Source organism: Eurytemora carolleeae, unplaced genomic scaffold (assembly GCF_000591075.1).
Source record: "Eurytemora carolleeae unplaced genomic scaffold, Eaff_2.0 scaffold1998, whole genome shotgun sequence".
Taxonomy (NCBI): Eukaryota; Metazoa; Arthropoda; class Copepoda; order Calanoida; family Temoridae; genus Eurytemora; species Eurytemora carolleeae.
The window spans coordinates 12,837-20,982 of record NW_019397891.1 but is presented as its reverse complement, the minus strand read 5'-3'; positions in this window follow the sequence as shown (position 1 = coordinate 20,982).

Genomic DNA, 8,146 nt, shown 5'->3' with positions numbered 1-8,146 from the left:
CAGAAACGATGAAGAAATGAAGGTTTCAAAGGTTCATCGGACATACCACTCTGTAAATGGAGGGTCACTTGAAATTAAGCATGAATTACATTTTACATATGTAATTTATAAATACTTTAAAATCTCACTTTTGCCCTTCACTTAAAAAGTTGCTTAAAAAAGCTTTAATCAATACAGTCTTCAGTGTAAATATATACAGTGGTAAGCAATTATATCAAAAGAATGAAGACGACTTTTGATTTCAATTTTGATTTATATCAAGCTGTTAAACAGCATGAATTAACATAAACATAGAAATCAAGAGAATCTGTTAAAAAAAAGCTTGTTTTTGATTACTTGTAAACTTTTAATTAAAGAAAAGCTATTTTAAGAGTCAAAACTTGAGAATGAAAAGTCGGGTAATTTCCTGTAGAACAATTTTTGAATGTATCCTAAAGACGTTTTCCACAACACTGTATACTCAGTTCAACTACCTTACATAGCCGGTCTGTCCCTTTAAAAATAAAAATTCACATCAAAATGTTAGATAGTAAGTTTTTCATTCAAACATGAAATTTTCGTATTTTCGAAACTAGAAAATGCTTGAATTTGTTTTAGTTCTTCAAGTGCATGTGCTTAATATCCCGTTGCTTTATGCTTTTTAAATTAGACAAGGCTTTTAGGGCGGTACGCGCAAATCTTCTATTTCGATCGGGAAAATTTCCTCTTTGTATACATTATAAAACAAAAACAAAAATAGTTCGCGGATTGTGATTATTCTAGTACAAAAACTTTGTGAACTTTGTATATTGCCACCCTATTCTCTACTCTTGTAAAATATAGGCTGACAGATAAAGTAAGTTTTTTTTATATAGTTCTTTATAGAGTCTATAATCAAAGAGTTTCTGGGTTTTTGAGTGTTGAATAAAATTATGTTGAATTATTGAAAATCAAATATATAGAAACAATTCCAAGAGATATTATAAGCGTAAATAAAAAGATTTGACTTTCAGTTAAACTCTTTTTTAAAACATTACATAGCTATTGTATTCAATCAGACAATCTTATGGAATAGTCTAAGTTTAAAAAGTATATAAGTATAGTTGGGAATTTTCATTTAAACATGCAGATTTGAATTACTCTAAAAATCAGACATTTTTTGATTAAAGAATATATATTAAAGTTTTGTTTCTAGATAAAAATCAAGAATATTAAAATCTGAATTGTTACAGTCGGTAGAGTTGTCAGTTTCTTGTGTGTTTGTTTAAGGTTTAAGAACAGTAAAAAACAATAAAACTTGCATACATACTGATAACGTTTATAAACTCAAGATATTTTATAACGTTTGTAAAACTCTACAAGTTTTATTTTTAACTATATAAATCTGATTAATTACAGATGATTCAAGATATAAATATACTTTAGCCTGGGAACCAAATCCCCATATCCCACAATTAACAAAATTCAAGACTAGAAAAACATGAAAATTCTAGAAGTTGAATTAGATAAAGTAGAAACAATTATAACTTCTAGAACAATCTAATGACAGACTTGAGAAGATTATATTGGTGAGAAATAATGTTCAAGAAAGTTCTAAAATAAAATGGCGTCCAAAAACAGGATCCGATAGGTTGTGAATTTTAGATCATAGCTCTCAGATCTATATATTTATTGTGTAAAGTATCCCAGTCATTTAAGTGTGTCTTTTGAAACAACAGATTGCAGATTTAAAATTGTCTTACTTTGTTTCTTTATCTTTAACATTAAAAATGGTCAAATTGCGATTCATATCAGCAATTTTATAAAAGTCACTCATCATAAGAACAGTTTTACAACATTATAAAGTGTGCAGTGTGCAGTGTGCAGTGTGCAACGAACAGTGTAAAGTGTGCAGTGTGCAGTGTACAGAGAACAGTGTAAAGTGTGCAGTGTGCAGTGTGTAGCGAACAGTGTAAAATGTGCAGTGTGCAGTGTGCAGTGTGCAGTGTACAGAGAACAGTGTAAAGTGTGCAGTGTGTAGTGTACAGAGAACAGTGTAAAGTGTGCAGTGTGCAGTGTACAGAGAACAGTGTAAAGTGTGCAGTGTACAGAGAACAGTGTAAAATGTGCAGTGTGCACTGTGCAGTGTAAAGATAACAGTGTAAAGTGTGCAGTGTGCAGCAAACAGTGTAAAGTGTGCAGTGTAAAGTGTGCAGTGTGCAGTGTACAGATAACAGTGTAAAGTGTGCATTGTGCAGTGTACAGATAACAGTGTAAAGTGTGCAGTGTGCAGTGTACAGTGAACAGTGTAAAGTGTGCAGTGTGCAGTGTACAGAGAACAGTGTAAAGTGTGCAGTGTGCAGTGTACAGAGAACAGTGTAAAGTGTACAGTGTGCAGTGTACAGAGAACAGTGTAAAGTGTGCAGTGTGCAGTGTACAGAGAACAGTGTAAAGTGTGCAGTGTGCAGTGAACAGTGTAAGGTGTGCAGTGTGCAGTATACAGAGAACAGTGTAAAGTGTGCAGTGTGCAGTGTACAGATAACAGTGTGCAGTGTGCAGTTTGCAGAGAACAGTGTAAAGTGTGCAGCAAACAGTGTAAAGTGTGCAGTGTGCAGTGTACAGAGAACAGTGTAAAGTGTGCAGTGTGCAGTGTACAGATAACAGTGTGCAGTGTGCAGTGTGCAGTGTGCAGATAACAGTGTAAAGTATGCAGTGTGCAGTGTACAGAGAACAGTGTTAAGTGTACTGTGTGCAATGTACAGAGAACAGTGTAAAGTGTGCAGCGTGCAGTGTGCAGTGTACAGTGTGCAGTGTACTGAGAACAGTGTAAATTGTGCAAAGTGCAGTGTGTAGTGTGCAGTGTGCACTGTGCAGCGTAAAGTGTGCAGTGTACAGAGAACAGTGTAAAGTGAGCAGTGAACAGACAACAGTGTAAAGTGTGCAGTGTAGAGAGAACAGTGTAAAGTGGGCAGTGTACAGAGAACAGTGTAAAGTGTACAGTGTACAGAGAACAGTGTAAAGTGAGCAGTGTACAGTGAACAGTGTAAAGTGTGCAGTGTGCAGAGAACAGTGTAAAGTGTGCAGTGTACAGAGAACAGTGTAAAGTGTGCAGTGTGCAGTGCAAAGTACAGTGTGCAGTGTATCAGTGTGCAGTGTACAGAGAACAGTGTAAAGTGTGCAGTGTGCAGTGTACAGAGAACAGTGTAAAGTGTGCAGTGTACAGAAAACAGTGTAAAGTGTGCAGTGTGCAGCAAACAGTGTAAAGTGTGCAGTGTGCAGTGTACAGATAACAGTGTGCAGTGTGCAGTGTGCAGTGTGCAGATAACAGTGTAAAGTATGCAGCGTGCAGTGTACAGAGAACAGTGTTAAGTGTACTGTGTGCAGTGTACAGAGAACAGTGTAAAGTGTGCAGCGTGCAGTGTGCAGTGTACAGTGTGCAGTGTACTGAGAACAGTGTAAATTGTGCAAAGTGCAGTGTGCAGTATGCAGTATACAGAAAAACAGTGTAAAGTATGCAGTGTACAGAGAGCAGTGTAAAGTGTGCAGTGTGCAGTGTGTAGTGTGCAGTGTGCACTGTGCAGCGTAAAGTGTGCAGTGTACAGAGAACAGTGTAAAGTGAGCAGTGTACAGAGAACAGTGTAAAGTGTGCAGTGTAGAGAGAACAGTGTAAAGTGAGCAGTGTACAGTGAACAGTGTAAAGTGTGCAGTGTGCAGAGAACAGTGTGCAGTGTGCAGTGTGGAGTGTGCAGCGTGCAGTGTGCAGCGTGCAGTGTGCAGTGTATAGTGCACAGTGTGCAGTTTGCAGTGTTCAGTTTGCAGTTTGCAGTGTGCAGTGTGCAGCGTGCAGTGTGCAGTGTTCAGTGTGCAGTGTGCAGTGTTCAGTGTGCAGTGTATAGTGTAAAGTGTGCAGTGTGCAGGGTGCAGTATGCAGTGTGCAGTGTGCAGTGTGCAGTGTGCAGTGTACAGAGAACAGTGTAAAGTGTGCAGTGTACAGAGAACAGTGTAAAGTGAGCAGTGTACAGTGAACAGTGTAAAGTGTGCAGTGTGCAGAGAACAGTGTAAAGTGTGCAGTGTACAGAGAACAGTGTAAAGTGTGCAGTGTGCAGAGTGCAAAGTACAGTGTGCAGTGTACAGAGAACAGTGTAATGCTTGCAGTGTGCAGAGAACAGTGTAAAGTGTGCAGAGAACAGTGTAAAGTGTGCAGTGTACAGAAAACAGAGTAAAGTGTGCAGTGTGCAGAGTGCAATGTACAGTGTGCAGTGTACAGAGAACAGTGTAATGCTTGCAGTGTGCAATATGAGGTATATGGTGTGCAGAGTAAAACGTACAGTTCAGTGCACAGTGTGCAGTGTACAGAGAACAGTGTGCACTGTGCAGTGTGCAGTGTGCAGTTTGCAGTATGCAGTTTGAAGTATACAGTGTGTAGTGTGCAGTGTGCAGTGTGCAGTGTGCAGTGTGCAGTGTGCAGTGTGCAGTGTGCAGTGTGCAGTGTGCAGTGTGCAGTGTGCAGTGTGCAGTGTGCAGGGTGCAGTATGCAGTGTGCTGTGTGCAGTGTGCTGTGTGCAGTGTACAGTTTGCAGTGTGCATCAATATACATCAATTTTCAATTTTTAAATTTCTAATTTCTGTTTTATTATTTTTATCCCTCAATTTAAAGAATTTGTAACCAAATGTAACTAATTGAGAGCGGCAAAATCGTACTTTATTTTTATGTGCTGAAACTGTTAATTTGCTAAAGCAAGTTTTGCGTAAAAATTAACGTTTTGCTAAGTATTTCCGGTTTGCACAACTTACGCAAAAAAATTGCGCAAAACGCGAAAATTTACTGCGCTTCATGCGCAAAAGATGCGTAAAAGATCGCAAAAAAATATTTGCGCGAAATTTGCCCTAATTATGCGCAGAAAATATTGTCATTTCGTGGAAACCCAAATAAATAATCAAATACTCGAGACAATTTTTGCTAAGAAAACAAAATTTCCTATCACTAATAAATTTAAAAAATATAATCTTGTTTACTTTAAAATGTTTTATACAGAGCTGGGCTCATAAAACTGTGGAATAGAAAGACGACATTTGAACAATATCGAGTGTATTAATCACATGTTTTTAAACAAGCAATTAGTTTTACCAGTGGTTTCAAAATCTGTGTGAGGTGCAGAATTAAGCTGTATTTCAAGTTTATTGGACTATTCAAAATCATAACTTGTGTCGTAAAGTCGGTTTCCTATTCCACAGTTTTATGTGTGTCAATGTACAATTCAAAACTGTTGATATTTGAAAGTTTTTTTAATGTTACACAATTGTTTGGTGTATCCATAGGGCAGTTCCTGACAGGTTTCTATTATAGTGTACTCAATATTCGAGTCATGTGATAGATCATGGTCGGCTGTACACTGTACAGTCCCGATTTGTACCTTTTTAGTAATGACAAAAAAATAGAAACATAAGATAGATGAGATAAATTTGTAAAACCTCGTTTTTATTACGACAAAAGAAACCAATAAAACTGTGGAATAGAAAGACTACTTTTAGACACAATTCATAATTTTTAATTGTCAAATGTACATGAAACACAGCAAACACATAATATTGTGTTAATGTCGTCTTCCTATTCTACAGTTTGAAGGGTTTCTCTGTATGTTATAGATTTGGTGAAACTATCTTTAATCTCTGTGAGAAATAATTTTGCAGTGTGCAGCGTGCAGTGTGCAGTGTGCAGTGTGCAGTGTGCAGTGTTCAGTGTGCAGTGTATAGTGTATAGTGTGCAGTGTGCAGTGTGCAGGGTGCAGTATGCAGTGTGCTGTGTGCAGTGTGCTGTGTGCAGTGTACAGTTTGCAGTGTGCATCAATATACATCAATTTTCAATTTTCAAATTTCTAATTTCTGTTTTATTATTTTTATCCCGCAATTTAAAGAATTTGTAACCAAATGTAACCAATTGAGAGCGGCAAAATCGTACTTTATTTTTATGTGCTGAAACTGTTAATTTGCTAAAGCAAGTTTTGTGTAAAAATCAACGTTTTGCTAAGTATTTCCGGTTTGCACAACTTACGCAAAAAAAATTGCTCAAAAACGCGAAAATTTACTGCGCTTCATGCGCAAAAGATGCGTAAAAGATCGCAGAAAATATTGTCATTTCGTGGAAACCCTAATAAATAATCAAATACTCGAGACAATTTTTGATAAGAAAACAAAATTTCCTATCACTAATAAAATTTACCAGGTGTTTCAAAATCTGTGTGAGGTGCAGAATTAAGCTGTATTTCAAGTTTATTGGACTATTCAAAATCATAACTTGTGTCTAAAAGTCGGTTTCCTATTCCACAGTTTTATGTGTGTCAATGTACAATTCAAAACTGTTGATATTTGACAGGTTTTTTTAATGTTACACAATTGTTTGGTGTCCCCCTAGGGCAGTTCCTGACAGGTTAATATAGTGTTCTGTCAGCATACTATACTCAATATTCGAGTCATGTGATAGATCATGGTCGGCTGTACACTGTACAGTCCCGAATTGTACCTTTTTAGTAATGACAAAAAAATAGAAACATAAGATAGATGAGATAAATTTGTAAAAACTCGTTTTTATTACGACAAATGAAACCAATAAAACTGTGGAATAGAAAGACTACTTTTAGACACAATTCAAAATTTTTAATTGTCCAATGTACATGAAACACAGCAATTGTTCAAGATACTAGTAACACTATTTGCTTTAAAACAACATCGAATACACATAATATTATGTTAATGTCGTCTTTCTATTCTACAGTTTGAAGGGTTTCTCTGTATGTTATAGATTTGGTGAAACTATCTTTAATCTTTGTGAGAAATAATTGGGTATACAGGGTAAACCACAAAGATGAAAGAAGAATTATTTACTAAAATTAAAGACAATATATAACATGGGTTATGAAGTTTAATTTGCAGAGCTTCAGATATTATGAGTGTCATGTCATCATTAAAGAATCCTCAGTAAGAGAATACAATTTAAATCATACAATGGGCCGGTTTCAGTCTTTTATTCCAAAATATAAACATTCATACAATTAGAAACAGATTTTTTAATTCTTTTTATTAACAACTTATATTGTAATAAAAAATTACAATATATCGACAAACATGGTATTGTGATCAATGTGAATATAGGTTTAACTAGAAATCCGGGAAATTGTTTATTCATAATGCGGGAAATGAAAATTTTTACTTTCAGTGATTTATTGTGTAAGTTATGAAAATGAACTTTGTTCTAAAAAGCGGATTAGACTCAAGTTTATAATACGTACAATTTATGTCGGTAGTGCTTAAAGCTTCTTGTGTGTTTGTTTAAGATTTAAGGACAGTAAAAACAATAAACAGTATACATACTGATAACGTACAATGATTTATTTTGTAAGTTATGAAAGTGAACTTTGTTCTAAAAAGCGGATTAGACTCAAGTTTATAATACGTACAATTTATGTCGGTAGAGCTTAAATATTCTTGTGTGTTTGTTTAAGGTTTAAGGACAGTAAAAAACAATAAAACTTAAGTATGCATACTGATAACGGTTATAAACTTTGTTCTAAAAAGCGGATTAGACTCAAGTTTATAATACGTACAATTTATGTCGGTATAGCTTAAAGCTTCTTGTGTGTTTGTTTAAGGTTTAAGGACAGTAAAAAACAATAAAACTTAAGTATGCATACTGATAACGGTTATAAACTTTGTTCTAATAAGCGGATTAGACTCAAGTTTATAATACGTACAATTTATGTCGGTAGAGCTTAAAGTTTCTTGTGTGTTTGTTTAAGGTTTAAGAACAGTAAAAACAATAAAACTTAAGTATACATACTGATAACATTTATAAACTCAAGATGTTTTAAAAAGTTAAAAATTCATGGCGCTCAGTGCCATATAGACAGGGTTACCAAGGTTAAAATATGTATTCTGCAATAGATAAAGTAATCTATATAATGGCTTATTCAATGATTAGAGAAATAAAGAAACAAGTTTACGGTTGCAGAGGATAATGAATATAAGGAAACAGACAGTATAAATTCTGTACAGTCGTCTCATCCTTTGTGGGTAACCCTGTATATTCTTCTAAAATCTATAAAATTCAAATTATATGATACAAGGTGTACCAATAAACATGGGAATTAAGTGACGACTTCTATATCGTCTTTTTTCGTGTGGTAAATTTACT